This window comes from Anabrus simplex, chromosome 9 (genome assembly GCF_040414725.1).
Source record: "Anabrus simplex isolate iqAnaSimp1 chromosome 9, ASM4041472v1, whole genome shotgun sequence".
NCBI classification, from domain to species: Eukaryota; Metazoa; Arthropoda; class Insecta; order Orthoptera; family Tettigoniidae; genus Anabrus; species Anabrus simplex.
The window spans coordinates 140,070,889-140,093,693 of NC_090273.1; the positions used below are offsets into that span (position 1 = coordinate 140,070,889).

General features: G+C 40.4%; 1 protein-coding gene across 3 annotated transcripts in view; it reads right to left on the reverse strand.

Moving 5' to 3' along the window:
* Positions 1–22,805, reverse strand: part of Reph (Regulator of eph expression) — a 456,933-nt gene that overhangs the window by 232,460 nt on the left and 201,668 nt on the right. The window contains exon 1 of one of the 3 annotated variants that reach the window (XM_067153460.2): positions 20,520–20,585. The exons of the other annotated variants lie outside the window; for them this stretch is intronic. The gene's annotated coding sequence lies outside the window, so the exon portion shown is untranslated. Of the gene's footprint in view, positions 1–20,519; positions 20,586–22,805 lie in introns of those variants that run through there. 3 annotated transcript variants of the gene reach the window in all.

Consider the following 22,805-nt stretch of genomic DNA (forward strand, 5'->3'; position numbering starts at 1 on the left):
CACGATGCGCATGTTCCCAGGGAGTTGTAGCAAAAGTAAAAGATTTCGGTGGGGGACCACCTTGAGATGGGCGACTTCGTTTCGAAGCCATGCCCGAAATCATCCTCCCGGAATGCCACCCACTCCGATCAGGGGTCTCTGTAGCCGAACCAAGCAGCCAAGGCAATACCCACCTGGTCATAGCCGGTACAGCCCGGGGTCCGATGTTGGACGATGCCTAATACGGGATGACCGATGCAATGAGCACTGGGACTCCCTTTCTCCAGTCGCTCGCAACAGCATGTATCCCATAGCGTGTACAGAGCACTAAATAGACAATTTTTTTTTTTAAATGTCCTGGGATACGGCTGTGCCGAGACCTGCGTAATACTGCAAGGGTAACAAGACGCTCCCACCCGCCGCTCCCTGGGTGGTTACTGCACGGGCTTTCGGGCGTAAACGCACACGTAAGAGGCCCATCTCCGAGCAGCACGCACATAAAAAATTTGGAACCTGTCTACAACCCTCAAAAAACAATTATAGAGGGGACCATGGCCACATGACCCTTTTAGTCGCCTTCAATGACAGGCAGGGATTAACTGTGAATGTATTCAGCCCCTCCCTCCCACAGGAGGTCCAACAGACAAACCACAATCCGTATCCGCGCCTAGGTCGCCCCTTTTAGTAGCCGTTTACGACAGGCGGGGGATATCGCGGGTGTATTCTACATGTCCGTCCCCCACCCGCAGGGAGTATTTAGAAGACAGACTACTTTTGAGGATTCATGAAATGTAACTTTTTCGAGGAACGTGCATCATCCTTTACCCCTGGATAGCAGAGCGGTCCTTAAGGAAAACTGCGATCACAGAGGAAGTAGACGAATAGAAATAATCAAACAGTCCTCAAGCAGCAAGTATCTTATCGTAGCAAGAAAGAAAACAAGTGGTGGTAATACCATTACGTTTGTTCTGTCTGAGCACAGATTAACACCACTAGAGCTTAGAAGCATCTCAAACTCGACTACTTGAAAGGAATAAGAAATTCTAACCAGTTGACAGACAAAACAACTTACGAAACGGACTACTTCCAAACACGCAATAAAATCAGCATTCCGTTTACATTCATATATTTTAATAATTAAGGAAGTTGACTGCACGATGTATTGCCATTGCTTTGTCCAACACAGCTCTCCACAGATAGCAATAATTTTGAAGGAAAGGAACTGAGTGAGATCTTCGCGAGTGAACCATCCTATCCGAAATGCTACTTTTCTTAAGATTCGGAGACGCGAATTCTGAGTGGTGGTGGTGGTGGTGGTGATTGTTTTAAGAGGAAGTACAACTAGGCAACCATCCTCTATACAACGCTAATCAGAGAGAAAAAATGGAAGGGGTCCGATACTTCGAAAAATGAAGATACCGGCCAAAAGAAGATAAGGGCCACAAAGGGCGTGAAAATGACTCCCTAGGCATCGAGCGCTCTAATACCTCGGTGTCGGAAAAGAACAAGAGTTGACCAAGGGAGGTCGGACAGGATAGATGAAAGTGAGGAACCTGGCACAAGTAAGTTGAAGCAATGCCAGGACTCAGCGAAGGGCCCCGTAGTCGCCATCCCACGCTCCAGAGTTCATAGGCCCTGAGGCCCCTTTTAGTACCCACCCACAGGGTGAGGAAAGGCATAGTACTGAAGCAGCACCCGTATTTCACCGCAAATATAGCAGAGAAAAGAAATCGTTCTGAGAAGTGGAAACTATCACCGTTTCTAGATGCACGTGCACCAATACTGCCATATTCATTTTTTTTCTCTTTCGTCTTTTGAAAAGAACAGTTTTGCAAATCTCCTGTTTAAATATAGGCCTACATAAAAGGTATGTGTCTTAATCCGACTCTGGTGATCTGTTTCATGTTACTTAAAATCGCCGGGCTGAGTATCTCAGACGGTAGAGCGATGGCCTTCTGAGTCCAACTTGGCAGGTTCGATCCTGGCTCAGTCCAGTGGTAGTTGAAGGTGCTCAAATACATCAGCCCCGTGTCGGTAGATTTCCTGGCATGTTAAAGAACCCCTATGCGACAGATTTCATGTGCCTCGGCTTCTCCGAAAACGATAAAATTAGTTAACGGGACGTACAATCAATGACATTATTCAAATCAGTACCGTGACCCGGCGACACCACACTCGTAAGATAACCTCATGCTTATCGGTTATTATTTTACCATCTTGATTAATTCGAAACACCTGGTCCAGTATTTGCATATATACGTATCAGGGATACCCACCTAATATTTCGTAGCAGCCCATATCTAAAGGTAGGAACACGATAATCACCATGTTGAATGCCGAGACAGGTAGAAGCCGTTACGAAACAAGACACGGCTCAAGCAGCATTGGCTATTACCATCTTCACACTTCGCTGAACGCTACAACTACGGCCTGAAGGAGAGTAGTTAGAAAAATATTAAGCTGCTTTTCAACGGCTGTATAATATCTTAGGATACAAACCAGTAAAGTCAATGACGGCTACTTAAATATCGAGAGCTTATGCCTGATAAATAATTACATGGAAGATATTCCTACCAGAAACCCCCTGTGGGTGGGGGTGGTAGAATAACACCCAAGGTATCCCCTGCCTGTCATAAGAGGCGACTAAATGGGGCCCCAGGGGCTCTCAACTTGGGAGCGTGGGTTGGCGACCACGGGGCCCTTAGTTGAGTCCTGGCATTGCTTCCACTTGTGCCAGGCTCCTCACTTTCATCTATCCTATCCGACTTCTCTTGGTCAACTCTTGTTCTTTTCCGACCCCGACGCTATTAGGTTTGCGAGGGCTAGGGAGTCTCATTTTCACGCCCTTCGTGGCCCTTGTCTTCATTTGGCCGATACCTTCATTTTTCGAAGTGTCGGACCCCTTCCATTTTTTCTCTCTGATTAGTGTTATATAGAGGATGGTTGCCCAGTTGTACTTCCTCTTAAAACAATCACCACCAGCACCATCCTACCAGAATAATTTCCACTAGGCAAGGATCTATTCAAAAGACCCACGTCATTCCGGTTCTCCATACTGTGAACTACGAATAGTCGCTATGCTACAACAAAACATAAAGCAAAACCTAATTTATTATCAGTTGTATCCTTTAAGTGCGGCCCGTATCCAGTATTCGGGAGATAGTGGATTCGAACCCCACTGTCGGCAGCCCTGAATATGGTTTTCAGTGGTTTCCCATTTTCACACCAGGCAAATGCTGGGGCTGTACCTTAACTAAGGCCACGGCCGATTCCTTCCCATTTCTATCCCACCGTCACCGTAAGACCTATCTGTCTCGGTGCGACTTGAGGCAACTTGGAAAAAAGTAACAGTTGTGTAGAGACAATTATGGTCAACTACCTCTTCCACACAAGCGACAAATATTCTCTCTCTTTCGCAACCTTCAATGCAAATGATGACTTGCTCAACATAGCACCTACAGTAAATTTATGTTTACAACAGAGGAAATCCTCGACCGAGCCCATAGAGATATTTTCTTCAAACAAATTTGAAGGGCTGCATGGACTTCTGCAAAAAGCATTCCACAAGCCACTCAGTTTTCTTTCTGCAGTCGATACCTTATTCTTCGCAAGACTGAAGTCTTCCTTTTTCCCCCCTATGATTAATGTTAAGACAGGATTGTTCGAGAAGCATTCCACCAATAATCATCAATTGTAAACATCACTTGTACGCGGATGATAACCTGTCCCCTGACCCTGCATGACCTGGTGCAAGATACATTTTCAACAATGACTTCAAAGAAATTTATAACTGGACGGTCTGCATGAACTTTTAACTAAATGAACTAAACATTCAAGCAAGCCTAGCCCTGCATACAAAACTAAGAAAAATGTACTATTTTCTCAGTTAGTCAGAGAAACATCGAATCCTGAATATGTTTTTAGGCTTTGTTTACAGCCTCTCTTTATAGGTCTAATACATCCATGTCTTTCCGTCCACCAAAATGGCGTCGTTCTTTTGTCCATGCAAAACTGCCCACGCTAATTTCAGATAGACCCCTCAAGCCTAAAAACATATCTGAACTTAAAATAATTAAGTGCGACCAATGTAACTCACCACTTCAGTGATTCAGTGTCCCTATACTAAGTGAAAGGTTCTCCAAGCGTTCTTAGAACTATTTATAAATAGCTAACTAGCAAAACGTACCAGTCGTTGACGGGTCAATAGTTTGCGATGTCATTGACTTCTCTTAGTATCCATTGTTCAAATGTTGTCGCTTTTAAGCAGCAACCTCAGCACACACTGGTGTTCCGGCCATGAATTACCAAGACCTAGAACCGACCAAATACGTAACCAAACAGCACTCGGCCAACGTGTGAGCTCTAGAATGCGTGCTTTAAGACTTGAAAACGCAATTTCCTGAATAACCATTTGGGTTACAAAGAAAAAGCTATGAACATTAAAAAATAAAAAAAAGTCAACTGGATTTGCATTACACACAACGGGCTTTATTTTGTGATCGAACTAACCATTTGCCCATTATTTTGAAACAGTTAACTATTGCATAATTATAACAGTCTTGTTTGAACTGATTATTCGAGGCATATCTACTGTATTCCGAATTACAGCTCAATTGGTCCGGAATGTTTCGTGCGACTGAGCGAGACTAAAGACACCACTCCGTTTAACAATTACGAGATTATTTTGCAAATATATTTCAGGCCAACATTCTGAAATAAAAGAGTCTTAACAATTCTATTTGACAATAACTGTAAAATTTCATGAAATTCCGCTCAGCAGTTTAGCAGGCACGTAGGCAGACTTGACATGTCATTTTTATGGAAATCTCTGCGATCTCAAATATATTCTAAACAAAACAAATTGTGAAAAACCTCGTTGGGAAGGAATGTACACGTCAGGGTCTGTCACAATGGGAAAGTATGCGCCATCCAGAAAATTAAATATAAATTTTAGCACAAATTTACATTTTAGAAGTGGAACACGTACTTTGTTTAAAGCGAACTGAAAACAGGAGGTACAATATTAGTGATAAGACTTTGTTAAACTTTTCTCAACCTTTAATACTGCACAGAAAAATGTTCGTAATACCGGGAAAAAATAGGCAGATCTACGTAAAACAGCAGGATTTTTAAACAAGTTACTTCGGAAGAACACTTCGACCTCTATTAGGGAAATAGATTCAAAACTCAGCTCTCACGCAAAAGAGCACCGATGAGCACGTAGTTTAGCAGTGTATCATCATATTACTCGGGTAAACAATAACACGAGAGCTTCATACCGCATATGTTTTAGGGGCCGCTGACCTACTGACGATGGGTTTCTTTTTATGGAGCCTTCTTTTTTAACAACTCAACTCTCGCAGTTCATGCTTCTTTTGCTCTCACATTACAGCACGGCTTCTCTGCTCACGAACGCAGAGAAGTATCTAGAAATCGCGCACTTCAATACGACTGGTTTTGATATCCCGCATATCACTTAAATCTTTGCTGCTAACATTTCATCTTACTTGCGAAATTTATTCTATTTAATTTATGACCAGAATACTTGTACGCCAGATAGTTTGACTTGAGAAATTTATATTCTAGCCTATTTCTAAACAGAATACTTGTATACCAGGTCAGCGAGTTAACTCACTTTTTATACCTAGATTCTGGACACAAGTTGGCTTTGTGGGTCAGAGGTACGGAGTATGCTGTAATCCCACGATTATGGATTCCACCCCGGCCGGGTGAATGCAAAAATCACGGCAATCCATATTTCACATATGCTAAAATATCTCCTCCGGCGCATTTTGCGTCGGCTATTTCCGTTACACAGGATGAATAAAATATATACCGATAAATCTGGCAGGGAACTCGAACACCCAAACGAACATTTTTTTCGAATGTCATATGTACCTGCGAGGTATCATTTGGGGAGGCTACCCGATCCCAATGTAACATTCATTATCTTCTTGTATGGTGTGTGTTAATCGCAGGGACATTTAACGCACGCTACGTTTTTTGCTAGTTGCTTTATGTCGCACCGACACAAATAGGTCTTATGGCGACGATGGGATAGGAAAGGACTAGGAGTGGGAAGGAAGCGGTCGTGGCCTTAATTCAGGTACAGCCCCAGCATTTGCCTGGTGTGAAAATGGGAAACCACGGAAAACCATGTTCAGGGCTGCCGACAGTGGGATTCGAACTCACTATCTCCCGGTTGCAAGCTCACAGCCGCGCGCCCCAACTAGCCCGGTACTTGAAGTTACACGTATGTAAATTTATAGAACTCCCTCCGTTTTCTTCAGTGCGGCATTAAAAGTACATCTGACATCGTACATTAGGCGTGTAAAGGAGTGCAGACATTATCTCCTGGATTTAGAAAATAAAATGAAAATTAAGCTATTTTAGGGAATCTTAGGAAATCTTAATTTGATAACACAGTGTTCTTTGTATCAATATTTAACATAGAGCAAGTTAATCTTTTGTGACAAAGTCAATAGGTGCAATCTCGTTCACGGATGTAAACAGTATTCTTGATATGGCATATCTGAAATTCATAAATATTGAAATCCATCATTACACACACAGGCCTATACAGTTTTATTTATATATTAAGAATTAACATTATTGTGGTAACTGTACATATAAGATGAGTCTCGAAACATAAATCTCGTCAGCATAATAACGAGTACGACAATAAACACACTGGATGAACGATTCATTTGTGCAGTTGGAGGTTGGGCAACTCAAATCTTTAGTCTACCAGACGAAATTATCAGGATCATTAAAGAAATGTACATTCAACTGTAAATATAGCTTTCTTCCTGGCGTAATTTAACTGAATGCTGGAACGCTTAACTGATTATGGATAAGCGCATGAAGGCGGATGATAATGCATTCGAGGTTGACGATGTCTAGCAAACTCACAGAAGTGATTGGCAAACTCTTCCCATTCCCATTGACGAAAAAAATACAGGTTGGGACGGGGGAGGGACTGGTCCGCTGGGTTTTCGTGACATCATCCGGCGCAAATCTAACTTAGAACAGTCCTATTTTATACAAGTGGTCGTGAGAGAGAGAGGGCAATAACGGCTGTTATGTCACTAATATTATTTAGTGCGAACTAACTGGCAATAGACAGCTAGAAGTAGTACAGGGACTACGCTCGACATTTTGCTTGATGATGCTTGTTTAAAGAGGCCCAACATCTAAGGACATCGGCCCGGTCAAACATTTTATGAACGTTCCCTGTAAGACAGTAGTTAACAGTGTTGCCAGGTTGAGGAATTTGTTCCTTGACACACGAGTTTTTCGAAGCGAAAGGGCGTGAGAGATTATTTTGGAGAACGATTACTTTAATCAACGAGAGAAATTCACCTCTAGACGGAAACTCAAAACCATTAGAAAATCAACTATTTTTACAGATTACTGCCAGTGGGGAGAGAATATGTTCTATGGCGGTCAATACAGAAACATGGAAATAAATCCTACATTCAAAAACAATTGCTGCACTAGTACGTAACAAGCAGGATATAAATGTAACCAGAATAAATGCAGCTGTAACTATCCTGTTACCGAATATATTATTACAACAGTTCAGTGATAAAATGTACACTCAAGATAAGGACCAACAGTCTACTGTGCATGCAGACGCAGTGGAGACTGACGACAGATGATTCTCAATACAAGTATAATATGTACGTCCAACCCTTGTCCCGTGTCTCTACAGCGTCGGGTACGAAGCGAGTAGTGAGTTTTTACGAGCGGGTGCCCTTCCCCACGTCAACCTAATCAGAGGTGAGGTGAAATAAATGACGTGGTATGTGATAGTAGCAGGGAAGAGGGTGAAACCCGGTGCCAGCACATAGCCTACTCCTGTTCAGTGGCATCAAGGGGTCTGCTCAAGGCTTAACATCTTCATCCAACGGACGAATTACCATAAACGGCGTCATTATGCCCTTATTCCACTTGAACACTGTAGATGTTTGAAAGTGAACCCAGGTTTCCACATTTTATACCACAACGTCTCCTACCTTGCCGTCCAACATTCTGATGGCAACGAGGTTTGTTTCTTCGACCAACGGGACTCGAACGGACTAACCATGGTGTCAGATCATACAGACTTGACGCTTTACTATTATTTCATGATTCTTAGTAATATAATTTAGAAGTGCCAAGAAAAATAATTGAAAAATGGCACTCATGTTTCTACGATAAATAAAAAAATGCCAAAAACTGACATGCGAAGTATTGCACTGGGTGGGGGTAGCGTGCCTGTCTTGTACCCAGAGGCCCCGGATTCGATTCCCGGCTAGGTACGGGATTTTTACCTGGATCTGTTCGAGACCCACTCAGCCTACGAAATTGCAGTTGAGGAGCTATCTGACTGTCAGATAACGGCACGGTCTAGAAACTTATGAATAATGGCCGAGAAGATTCGTCGTTCACCACACAACACCTCGTAAACTTCAGGCCTTCGAGCTGAGCAGCGGTCGCTTGGTACGCCATGGCCGTTCGGTGTTGCGCCATGTGGATGGGTTTGGTGCTGCGTTCTGCACTATCGTTACATTTACAGGGCCACATTTCACATACAATCAATGTTTCGACGGTTTCCCTTTCAACAACAATAATAATACGTCGCACTAACTACTTTTTCGGTTTTCGGAGACGCCGAGGTGCCGGAATTTAGTACCGCAGTAGTTCTTTTACGTGCCAGGAAATCTACCGACACGAGGCTGACATATTTGAACACCTTCAAATATCAGTGGACTGAGCCAAGATCGAACCTGCTGAGTTGGGGGGTCAGAAGGCCAGCGCCCCAATCCACTCAGCCCAGCTGTTTCCCTTTCATCGAAGTACGTATAGTTACAAAAATAAATTATGAACTGTGACGTATGGTACCAAACGGGGATAGCCCTCCAAATCCAATAAGCACTTGCATGTAAACAAATCTATTCACCATGGCTATATTTAAGTAGCATGCACGGGGTAAACAAGTTAATTATCATCAGTTAACAAATGTATTACAAGAAGACAGCTTTCCATAAAGATGACGGCGAAAGAGCTGAAACTGTGACCCTCTAGGGACTCGAACGCGAATACCTCTTTGTTACCTGATTCCGCTAACATGACCCACCAGGAAATCCCAGGAGTAACTCCCCAATACCGAATAGCTGTCGGTGGAGTACTAATAAAACAAAGCTGGAATCACGATGCACCAGCACAGCCCAGTCATGTCAGAAATTGGTACTACAAATTCGGAATCGAACCGTAATATGGTCACATTTCCATTTTAATTTTGATTTTGTGGTGACAGGCCTTATGATTTCCTGGCAGACAATGCTAGTCGTTTCTCCTCATGTATACATGATGGTCGGAAACAACGTGAACAAAGTATATCACCGTTAGTGTGTTGGTCATGCTGATAACTCGCACTGTTGTCATTTTATCAGGCGCTGAAGTTAACCAAACAGATTAGGCCTACTTCGCGGGCGAATTCAAATGGACTTTGCGCAGCACTGTTGCTTCCGGCATGAGAGCACTAATCGAAGGATGAAACTACTTTCTTTACGTCGCACCGACACAGACAGGTGTTATGGCGACGATGGGATAGGAAAGGCCTGAGAGTGGGAAGAAAGCGGCTGTGGGTGGCCTTAAGGTACAACCCCAGCATACACACATCATTACAGATCGTTATGCCTTTCAGCATTCAGTCTGCAAGCCTCTGTGAATTCACTAAATGTCCCCACAATTCTCTATTTGCAACTAGTGCTGTGGCCTCATTTAGTTCTATACCTCTTATCTTTAAATAATTAGAAACCGAGTCTCCATTATTGTCGTAGGTAACCTATCCTCCATTCGCGTCAGCATTTGCTTGGTGTGCAGATGGGAAACCACGAAAAACCATCTTCAGGACTGCCGAAAATGGGGCTCGAACCCACTGTCTCCCGAATATTGGATAGTGGCCACACTTACGCGACTGCAAGTAACGATCTCGGTGGATAAAACTTCGCCAGCGGCGGGGTTTCAATACAGTTCTTCGAGCTGACAGATCGCGTCAAAACTTTGGCTGAAACCAACGGTGTGTTTGTGTTTGATTTCTCGGCATGGCTCTCAACGTACAGATATGTAGCAACATCGCCGCGCAAAGCCCATTTGAACTCGCCCACGAAGCGATCTGATTGGCTAACTTCAGCAGCTGATAAAATGACAACGGCGCAAGATGTGGAATTATTTCTTTCAAATTATTTATCAAAGCAGCCATTCCCAAACTGTGGTCCGCAACGATAATCCGCAATGTCACTTTCATAGTGTCATCCCTGATTTTAATTATATGAAAAGTGACTGAAGTATGAGTAGAAAGTGCCTAGAACTTGGGTAATTCCGCAAAATGGCGTACACTGCCCTCCCTTGAGGAAGATCAAACTAGCCGAAGTATATTGTGACTGCCCTTAGAAGACTATGTATCAACTCCACGTCTCTGATCGACTTTTGGATCCATGACATCCCCCCTATACTCTACGATTTCTAGAAAGGAAATACTGCGTTTAATGCCCTTCATGACAACATACGTGTGAGTGTATATTTTCTGTTCTCTCACCGACGAAAACGAAGCATAGAAATAGAGCTAATGCAGAGGCTGATCTTTGGTTCGAGTGACTACGCTCGGAAAACGCTTGGTTTTTCAAAAACAGCACCAAGTGAAATTTCCCAAGTACCTAAGTTTCCAGATTCACACTGTTGTAACCGTTAGCCAAGTGTCACATTGTTTTATCCTTTTTAAGCATAAAGTGCCTGTATGTAAATTAAGTTAAATTAAACTTTGTTAGTCCTAAATTATACGAATAAAACCAAACGTAGTAATATTACAAACTTCTGTTTTGTGTGTGTGTTTTTTCTTACTGAATCCATTATGTTCTGTGGCTAAAGTGTCCTTGGACTTGCGTGCGATATGCTAAGGGAGCATTAGACAACACGTTTGGGAAACCCTGCTCTAACGCTCATATACCAGGTTGACGTTTCCTACCATTCTGTATAAGTAGCGCAATGCGGCATACAGTGCATAACAGTCTTGTTTGTACACCAGTTTATTGCAACGAAATAACGGTTAAACTTTTGTATACAATTATTGTGATGTATTTTATTACCCATATCGTAATAGATACATTAATAAACAATTTAAATAATAAAGAAACAGATACGTGACCTTACAATTCAACACAAATACAAGCAATGTATCATAACCGGGCGTTTCATCGTGCAACAATCTTGTTTGTACACTTGCAGAAGAAAATGAAAATTTCACTCAAAACACTTGTTTCCTTGGATTTAATACCCCGATGAGTATCCTGTGGCCTTGAGAACGGACTTGCACCTTCGCTGTATGGAATGAACCAGTTTGTTACATCTTTCTGGATAGGTTTTACCCCTTCTTCGTCAAATGCACTTAACTGCTCAAATGATTGACGTTTCCTTTCATGAACCCGTATTTTTAGGTTGACCAACAAAATTTCTGTGGGTTTCAGTTCAGGGGATTGGGCAGGAGTTCGCAGTTGCGTTGGTGAGTTCTTTATCAGCCACTGTTTGCAAATATTAGCTGTGTGCTTGGGGTCATTATCTTGCTGAAAGATGTAGCGAGACCCCAACCCCATTTTTACTGCACTCTGTTTGATATTGGTCTTTAAAATGTTTAAATAACCTCATCTGTCCATGATACCATTGATGATTCCGATATTTTCCACTCCACAAGACGACATGCACCCCCAAATCAGAATTGATCCACCTCCATGTTTTGCGGTGGCTAGGATATTTGCAGATTTATTGGCTGTATTTACTTGTCTTCATACAGAACTGTTTCCATTCGAACCGTATAGAGATATTTTGGTCTCATCTGACCAAATAACTTTGTTCCAGAACGTACAATCCTTGTTTTCACACTCTCTGCAAAAAATTCATTCTGGCTTTTCGATTGTTTCAGTAACAAACGGCCTTTTCCGTGGCCGTCTACTGTGATAATCATATTTCCGTAATATGCTACGAATTGTCTGACTTGGTATTTTTTTCTTCGTACTTCCTTCCAGCATTACGCGGATCTTATGTGCACTTAACTGTGGATTCTGTCTTACTTGTTTCACAATATAACGTACGTATCTCCTGTTCAGTATCTTTTCTTTTGCTTTTCTTGGCAAATTATTTGTGGTTCCTCTATATCTGAATTTGTCCAACACATAGTGTATTGTGGAATGCGGTTTATTTACTTTGCGTCCAATTTCAGGCAAGGAATACCCTTGCAATCCAAGAGATAAAATTACATTTTTCAGTTCGTCACTGAACTCTGTTGTTTTACCTATTATGTAACTCACGGCCTGGTGCACAAACTGCGAAAATATACACACTAGCACAGCACAGATACACACGAGCTAACTAGGAGTGTTCCCGAGCAAATACGAGGTAGTGAACGTGTACAAACAAGACTTGCAAGCAAGTAGGCCACTACACAACATATTTCACTCCCATTCTTTAAAAATGATGTACCGAGACTTTTGATCGCTAACATCAAGTTCTCAACACCTTGTGCAATAACTTATCCAAGTCTCGTGCATTGGTTATGTACTATTTAGAAATTATAAAGACATATCTGTTAAATGGGGTGTACAAACAAGACTTATGCACTGTATGTAAGGCCCTTCCGGCCGCCTGAATGTTAGCTCTCTTCTTTCTCCTCAAGTGACAAGGGTATATTTATCTTCAGATTATCGAAGTAAACTAACAATTTATTTTGATAAAGATTATTATTTACATCGTCAAAACATGCTTCCAAATTTTAAGTTTATTTTCTGCAAACTATAACATAAAAACTTATTACTTTCTACAAACAGGTAGATTTTTGGAGCTCTTTATGCTCAACAATTCTTCCCGACATACTTGGGGTTTAGGTAGCTACAACATGTAGGCCTGCATTCGCTAAAAACTGACCGCTGAGGATTGCAATATTTGTTATCAGAAAAAACTGGATCTATTTATACAATGTTTGTCGCTGGCATCCACAGGGTTTTTATCCGCATGGTAGGTGAACCATATTTTGTCTATTAAAATGTTCTGATTCCAGTCAGGTTCATTTCATCTCGAATGCATTGAGTTATATAAATTTTTGTGGTGTTCTTTGCAACCATTCAACATTAAGTCTAATAAAATATTAAATGCGAGGAACATACAATACCATGCGTTCATTCCTTTCACCGCCGCGTCGTCTCGATCATCATACTGCCTGCTCTATGCCACTAGTTTAACACAGGAAGGCCCGAATATCAGTATTTCTTTAAGTCGCCGTAAGAGTGCAGTCGTAGACGCACCATCATCCGTGTTATTGATGAATGCGTGTGAGTAAAAAGCTGAGTTATTTCGTACAATGAGTACATCTGCCTGTTCACTTCCATTTGTACAAGTGACACTTTGTACAGAACTGTGAAATGAATCATGTTATTTTAAAGTGTACTTATTTTCTTCCGTTTGTGCAAATTATACATGTATTTGGTGTTTTTTTTTTTTTTAACTGAAACCAGATTTTCCCCCAAAATATACAACTGTTGTGTACCATTTTGCAAATCTCGGCAAGGTGGTTCGCAGCCAGAAGAGATACGATTCCATAAAATACCGTCTAGAAGGAAATTAAGACAAAAGTGGCTGCCTGCTATATCCAGGTAAGGTCCTAATAAAGGATATCCTCAAATTACTCTCGCATCTGTAGCCTTTACACGTTTACACCGTATTCTGGAAGGTGATTAAAGCCGTGGAAGATAGTGGATTCCTTGTGATAAGAATTGTGACGGACAATCGCGAAACAAGCGTCTTCATGTTTAGACAATTCGGACAACCTCAAATATACAAATGGCAATGTCCCAATGAATCTAGAAACAAAATCAAGTCCTAATTTTCGGGTACTTGGTTCATGTTGAAGAGAGGATGGAGTGTGGGTGACATTTGCGTCAGCAACATCTCACTGCCTAGAGATTCGACACCACTAAATGGAACTTATTACGCATCAGGACAGGGGAGGACTTTGATACCCAAAGCACAAAGCACAAAATATCAACCGTCCAGGAAAATCTTTAAATTGTGTCATGAAGAGGCCAATGACTCCATACAAGTAATATTATCGATATTTAATATTACTGATGTAATTTACGAGCTACAGTGAACATGTGACTATACCGCATAGTGTTTTGTGGGCTGTCGTCATAATAACGCGTTAAGAACTTTATACGTCAATGCCTGCCATCTGACGGAGAACTTTTGTCGCGGCCTATTCGCAAACAAAACGCTTTGCATAGAGTAGGCAGTATAGGAGGACCGAGATAGCGGTGATTCCCTTTGTAAGCGATTACACATATACACCAAGAGAAAACGAATATTGTCTACAAGGAAATCTTACAAAGCATATCACTAAGATTTCAAAACTGCTTCAGAGCGAAGCTGGGGTGGATCGCAAGTGAACATCTGAAGTGTTCAAATCAGTACGCTACGACATGGGTTTCATTGTAATCACGGCAGTGTCAAGAACGTTGCGTAGAAATCATATTCCTCGCGATTTTCCTGGTGGGCGGGGAGATTCGAACCCACGTTCCGCCCTGGTACTCTTAACTCTGATCTTAAGAGAAATAGGACGTAGAATGAAGAGTTATAAGGCCATGAGAGGCCGGCAAGAGATAGGGCACTCTAGGCTACAATAACCTAAAAGAAGAACAGCAAGGGTTGACCTACACAGACAAATAAATTAATAATAATAATACGGTCATATACGACGGATGATCGACTCCCAATGGACGAAACGTATCCTCAGTATATTTGACTCAAAACCAAAAACAGCAATGCCATGGTACGTTAATGTCGAGAAAGATCTTAAAGAACTGGACCTACAAGCAGAAGATGCACAAGACCGAAACCTTTTCAGAGCAGCCATAAAGACTTTTGGGACTTTCCGGGACGAAAAACGGGCAACTAGTGCTAAATGGACAGAAGAATGTTGTGCTAAACACAGTGAGCTAATGAAGACGATGTGGATCAAGCGAAAAATTAATAAATGCCAGAATGTAAAGTGAGGCTTATCGTGGTCCCTAGTTGGCCGATTAGCGAAGTTAAATGAATAAATTGAATGAATAATAATAACAAACGTCAGGCTAGGCGGGCACCTTGGAGGAAATTAAATACTACAGTTTTGTTCCTGTATAGCTACGGTGATGGAAAGCTGAAAAACGTCTGGTTAGTTTCACTCTTAAAAAAAAAAAAAAAAAAGATACATTTCGAAATTTGTACAGGTGTAAGTCTTAAAGAAACTCTCGTATTTCCTCTCAGGCAACCGAATCCACAATCTCTGGCACGGGAAAAACACATTTACCACTTGACCACGCCAGTGGCGGAATATCATCAGATGTTCTTATCTCGCGAATGTCTTATTTAAAATGCACATTGCAGTACACGCTATTGTAAAGAAAGGCTATCAGAAGGTCAGATGATAAATTCAGTGCCTGACATCAGACGCTATATTCCTCCAACAAGCTAGAGAAGGTTTAGTTAATAACCTGAGTTCTAGGAAAGCTTGGAATTATATCAAGTGATAAGAAAATATGTGGTGGTAGCCGCTCCTTTAAAGGGGTAGTACACTTAAGATAAATTATAAGTAACAAACAATTTTTTATACCTCATCAATGATAGTTTAACAAAATATTGTATATTTAACATGCATTCATTATTACCGTATCCATGAAATAATGATCAGACTTTTTAAAAGCTTGGTCATCTGTCGTTTTATCAAATTTGCACATATATTCGTATTTGTTGCACTATAAATACAATTAATTTAATATATTTTGAAGTAGAGGAGATAATGTTTACTATAAAGGTGTAACGCCCCCGCCCCCTTAAGGGGCAAATGAAATTAACAGACATTCTTAAATCAAATAAATTCGGAAGATTTCTAATATTCTTAACAAAACTGAAGGTACTGAGAACAGTAAGAGAATGAAATGGTAAAGTGGCAAAAGGAAAGCGAAATATTCCTTTAGCTTGTAACCGTCCAGGCTTCTCCAGCCCTACTAATTTAATATAATATCATTTTACGCGATATCATTTGATACCAAGTTTATCCGCCATCGGCAATTATTTGTAATAACATATTTATTCAACGTCAATCATTTGTAATCAAGGCTTTTTGGAATCATATTGTATATATAATAACATCGTTTTAGTATTTAAATTATTATATTATGTAGGATAAGAATTATGTTGTAAATACGGTCAATATGTTGAGACATAGTTGTTTTCATTTCATCTCATGTTTGTGTATACGGAGGGTTATTCTTGAAGCTTGGGATTTTGCGTGAGTCATGGGTTTATTTTATGACCAAGGCTAGTAAACAGCGACCCGTGCGCGAGGCTTGCAAGCTGGTCAGCTATATCATCGCCACGCCTTCTGGACTTGTCGAGGAAGAAGAAAAGGGAAGTTGATGCTTCGATCTATCAAATCAGATACTTCGTTGTATATGAGTTTTGAGATTGAACTGTTACCAAGAGTGGGGGTGAGCCCGGATATACACTGATTCTCAACACGAGAACGGGACCTTACGACCTTACATCCTAACTACGTGAACTCCATCACTACTAATTCTACTGTGAACATCTACTTTGAACGACGTGATTTGATATTTGAAACAGTGTGTGGTCGCTCAGCGACATTGTTACTTTTGTACAATGTGTTGTCGCTTCGGTTATGTTATCGGATCTACGAGAAACGAAACTAGCTTATGGCTTGTGTGATATTCAGTAAATATTGTGGACGAAGAACTATGTTTAGTTCAAGTCTACGGAAATTTGGTACAAGTCTGTACCGTATAAATAGTATAGCTCAGTTGGATTGAGATTTCTACTAATATGGAAAAATTCATATTTCTGAATTTTCTCCTCATACGATCAACGCTGATCAGTTTTTACAAGTATAGGGCCAATGTCTAATTTAAAGACTAGGCAAGTAGGGAGTGTTAGTCCAGATAGCCCGTACCATATCAGAAGGAAGGAAGGATTTCCATGGAGCAAAGTCTACATCGAGAAGAAGAGAACGAGTAACCACGGAAACCAGATGACGTCAACGGAAGCTGCAATTGGTGAGCTTCAATTAGATAAAGCAAGCAATAGTAAATTCAGTAAATTATAAATCCCTCCACGCTTTAAGGAAACGTTTCCGATTCATCTCTCTTTTTTTAATATAATAAACTCATTTGTATTTTATAATGCGTTAATTTTCTTTCTTAAGCGATACTTAATGGTTAATTATTTAAAATCCTACCCCTGTGATTTAAGTATAAGTCTCTATGCTAGTAAATATAAATTTTGGTTTACAGTTTTATTAAAGACTGTAATCATGGCGCCCGAACATTACATAGAGAAATGGGGAACCATGGAATGTTAATTGTTTCTATTTGCGTGGCAATTTGCGGGCAAGCCACAAATAGTTTATTTAATATTCATGTGTCCCAATATTATAACTTTCATCTCCTCAAGTGTTTTGATGAGAGGGAACAGTTACAAGCTTCACAAATCCAACACTCAACGTTTTGACAAGGAATGTCGAACAGGAAAAATACAAGAGAAGAATACTGGACATGAGAAAGCAATGCCGATCTCTGGTGGAACGAAGTGCTTATGAGCCCTTTAGTATAGTATACAGTGCCGAAAGAAGCGAGTGAAATCTAGAAGGCATTGACCTTGTGCGCCAGCTGACTACGTTGTTGGAAGAAAGTGAACGGTGTTGATGCCAGTAGGCGTGCTGTAGAGAAAGAATTTTGAAAAATTGCCTATCAAAAAGGAAAGAAACTGCTGTGTGTGTGTGTGTGTGTGTGTGTGTAGCGCAGCTAGCACCAAATCTGGAGGCAAAAGAGAAAATCTACTTTTATAGGCTCAAAGTGCAAAAAGGGATTGCACCCTTTACGCTACCCTCTGCAGAAAAATATACGAACTGTAAATAGTAGTGTATTTTTTTTAAGTTAATGTTATTTTCATGAACAGCGACATTTTTGGGGGTTTTCTTGTTTACTATTGTTATTTTGAACATATGAAAGTTATGTGCCGAGAAATACAAATTGCTGGTTTATGTTTCAGTTATTTTTTAAAGTAAACTTTCGAAATTTAGTGGTTTTGTTCATTTTTAAATGTTCTTTTAAGTAATATGGATGGTTGGAGGCCAGCTATTTTTTTTTTGTATTTGAAATTTTGAAGAATTGTGAAAAAAGAAACTTTCTGATTTGGTCAGTAGATTTTGAAAAATTATATATCTTTCTGAAATGATTATTTTTTTTCATTTAGTATCTTTTATAGTATGTATTTACAAATAAATCATTAAAATTATTCAATTTAGACAATAAATAAGTGAAATAAGCATATTGTAGTAAAATACTTGAATAAAGCAAGAAAAGGGCCTGGGATTTCTTGCACATACCCTGCCAAAATGTCGGAGCGAAAGGGTTAAAACTGCACATTTCAGAAGAAATAATATTTTTAGTGTGAGAAACCAGTTAAAACAGTATAACTCGAGACTGATGGAAACGTGCAGATTTTCAGAAACTTTAAAAATATAACCCATTGCAACATCAGCCCTGTTTGGCCCAATAATCCTAATTACAAGTTAATATACCTCCACCTTTCTACATACGTTATTTAACTCAAACTCAACCCCTATAGTAACGAGTTGCGCCTTTCATGGAGACCTTATGTAATTAAAGTTCTTTCTGCCCGTAAACCTGTAATAAACACCTACAATGATGCCTTTCCTTTATAAGGACGAACGCAATTTGGCTGAAGAGGAAAAATAAGGAGTCTATATGTTTGTAGAACAATATTTGGAACATATTTTGTTGAAGAGGACAAGTAAAGAGGCCCGGAGTGAAAACTATGCCCTTGTACACATTTATGTCTAAAGTTACCCGTTGACACCAAAAAAAAAGTTACTTACACTGACGGAGGTAAATCTTGGTCTTGGAATATAAAAATCTCGAGATAAAGAAGAAGTCTTCCCTCACCATCACTAATTTATAATGATACACATTGAGGGAGTTGTTTCTCCTCTCAAGTAGTTCAGTGAGCAATTGTATCATATGAATCTAGAAAAGGCCGAAAGTTTGCGTTATAATAGGTTACAAATTAACCAAGTGTCCCAAAGTTTTGAAGGTAGTGCTGGATTATTTTAGTCCTTACAACCCCTGATATACGCGGATCGCTTGACAGGATGAGATTTGGTCACCTTGGCGAACTTTGTTACCTGAAATTTCGTAGTATATTACTTTTAATTCACTGTTAGTTATATTCGTCTCTTGTTATAATTAAGCTAGCTGTACGCGAATAGTAATTTAAAGTTTCAGTAAGTCAAAATCGCTGCATTGTATTTAGAATACTGAAATTCTTTCTTAAAATTATACAAGTAATGAGTGACTGTAGTACAGCAAAATGTACCACAGGTTTCTTTCCCTCCATTAGATTTGAATAGGGAGTAGACACGTTCCTCCCTCTTCTTCGTTGGTAAATCTAATCCTCATACATTACAGTTGCAGGTGTTCGGTAAGTAAACTTCAGCAAATATTTATAAATTAATGTTGAACTCCATTTTCTCTGTACAAAGGCAGAACGAAGTAAAGGAGTTTCAGACTGGAAAGGAGGAAATATCTGGAGTATGATAGTTCTAAAATCCAAGTCATCACAGGTCTTCCGAAAACCTGGGTTTGTTTATATTCACTTCCAACTCTGATGGCTGGATTGGAAAAATACCATAAGAATTCGTTTATAGAATGTAGTGACAAGCATGTGCGCGAATAGTCACCTCGGTGCCTAACGTAGATCACGCAATGATGTTTTCATAACATGCGAATTATTTCGTTCGAATTTCCTAGGCCAGTTTATTTTCGTTGTGAACTCCTTAGATATTTCGCTGGTAACGTCTAGGCTCTCCAATAATGAAACGCGTGACCTTGAAGTCCAGTCCCTTTAAAAGGATGTCAGAAAAAATGTACTTTCTTATCTATAATAATAATTTCGTGTGGCTATTTCTAGCCGAGTGCAGCCCTTGTAAGGCAGACCCTCCGATGAGGGTGGACTTTCTTATCTGATATATATATTTACAGAAAGAAAGTGGATCACAACATACGCGAATAACTCAAAATTTTTCATGAACCCTCCAGTATAGAACATACAAATTTATCTGAAGCCGCCATGACGATGACAACAACTTCCCTTCGTTCAGTAACACCACGCAGAGAGTCAGTCTTATAAATCACGGTGTGCTGAGATGTAGATTTATGTTATTTCAATAGTCAGCTATTTCTGATAGATAGCGAAGACCAACAGCATCGCATCTTTGCCATTTCCTAAGGCGAAGTTCCATATACATTACACAACAATGGAAACATGAATAAATGAAAGAAATAATTCGAAACAATATACAAGAAGACTATCCGAAATTAGTGAAACACTTGAAGAGATATTCAACGGATCAGCATCAATGCAGTCAAACTTACCACGTTACGTTTAACAGTATATGAACCACAAACAGGCCCAGCGACACACTCACTCCAGCTGACAGCACTCTACTGAATGGTTGAGTCTTCTGCGCATGCTCAGGAAAGGGAAGTTCGCCGAGAACTTCCGCCGCGAAATTAAGTTCCCTTTCAACACTGCTATCAACGACTTATGTTCATGTGCTAACCACAGCGTTGCCGAATGCCGACCGGTCTCTTGCCAACTATCATTTGCTCGCCGTTCGACAACTATTCTAGAAAGGAAAGTCACTAGCATTGTCAATTTAGTATACAATTTTTTTTAGCCTAGAAGCTTAAATCCAATCACTAAGCAATGTAAGAGGTTGGATTTGGAAATGCTAATCATTCACATCATAGAATACTATAGCCCATATGGTTTTCTCAAGGAATGTTTAAAAACTGTTAGGGCAAACAAGTCACGAAAACAACTTCAGCAATGACTTGCCGGTAATACTTTTTCTTTCGCTCTCCAGAACTTATTTTTCCTAATTTCTTGAGGGTCAGAATTTTGTGTGGATTCGGCCCACGTTTACGGTCGAATGCCCATCCTGCCGCTAATTTGATAAAGAGGGATGTATTCATTACTCTGTGGTGGTTGGTAGTGTGATGTGTATTAAGACTAACACATTCACCCAGTCCCCCATATGAAGGAATCTGCTGGAAATCGAACCCGGTGCCCTCTGAAACGAAGAGCATTCAGCCTAACCGGACTCTTGGCTAAAATTCTCGAAAGTATGTTATTTACGTGCTTCTTGAAGTTGTCATTTGAATGTAGTAATTTTTTCATCCATTAACAGCCAACAAAAAAAGCCTTATATATGTGAAATGAAAGCATGCGAATTAAATAATATATTCAATGTGATGTCCTAAAACACTGAGATGCTAGCTGGAGAAATTAATTCAAACAGTTTGCAGATTTTACTATATCGAAACTTGTACGATATTGTCATGGTCAAATGAAGAGATGTACAGGAAGGAGATTCAAATTCATCGATCTCATTTTCGCGATTTGTCAGGTATTTATTGAAAAACTCAAGCGTTGACACAGCTGTGATTTACTTTCTTCACTTTGTAGAAAACTATGTCATGCCGTCGCCATTAACTACAGTCTCCCCCACATCTAACGTCAACTTTAGTTAGATTCTGGTGGATTTAGAACACTGATTTAGAGGGAATTAACTCTTTCACTACAAGACACATAGAAATAATGAACTTCAGTATTGTTAAATTCGAGGTTCGAGTAATAATTAAGGTCCGCAGTGTGAAGAATACTGTACCCGTTTGGAACAAAATTGCGTTCCTAATATCGTTCCTGCCAAACAACTTATCTAGGTACACAAAATTAAACTCGTTTGTTGCTTAGCAAGCTTGATGGCTTTCAGTTCACGTTGTGGATATCCTTGGAATGGATACATGCATACTGATTCAGTCACCAGGACTTAACAAAACATGTTTTAAGTGGATGTCTCACACTAAAGAGTCGTAATATGTTACAGAAAAATTGTGGTAATATATGGAGATGACAAACACAAGGCTATTCCATAATTTTGTCAGGATAATTCTAGTCCGAACTTGATATACATGATTACTAAAGAACAATGTAAATGTTATGGTCAAAAGACTTGAAAACTATCTGCAATATCTGCTTAAAATGACAGTGTCCCTTGACGTAGGCACAAAATCTCGCTCTAAAAACCTGAAAGGTGCAATAAGAGAACTGAAAAATCGAGATTAATTGTTTAGTTATAGTGGAGACAGGGGCACTATGACGGGAAAAACTCTCAAAAGTCATCAAGGTTCTTCGAGGGGTGGAGGGTAAAGGTTTCCCGTGTGGGTGGGGGCGGTAGATCTTTAGACCTTGCCTGTTGTAAGAAGACACTCCAGGTGCCGTTCGCCTCCGTAGCGTAGCGGTTAGTGTAATTAGCTGCCGTCCTCGGAGGTTCGGGTTCGATTCCCGGTACTGTCAGAGATTTAAGAATGGCAGGAGGGCTGGTATGTGGTTAAAAAGGTACATGCAACTCACCTGTATTGGGGGTGTGCCTGAAAAGAGCTGCACCACGTCGGGGCGAGGACACGAGTTTACTCTGTCCGACTCGTTACCTGAATGATCAGCGTACTGATCTTCGGTTCAGAGGGTCCCGATTTCGATCCCCGGCCGGGTCGAGGACTTTAACCATCATTGGTCAATTCCAATGGCTCGGGGGCTGGGTATTTGTGCTGTCCCCAACACCCCCCCTGCAACTCACAACACACCACACACAACAC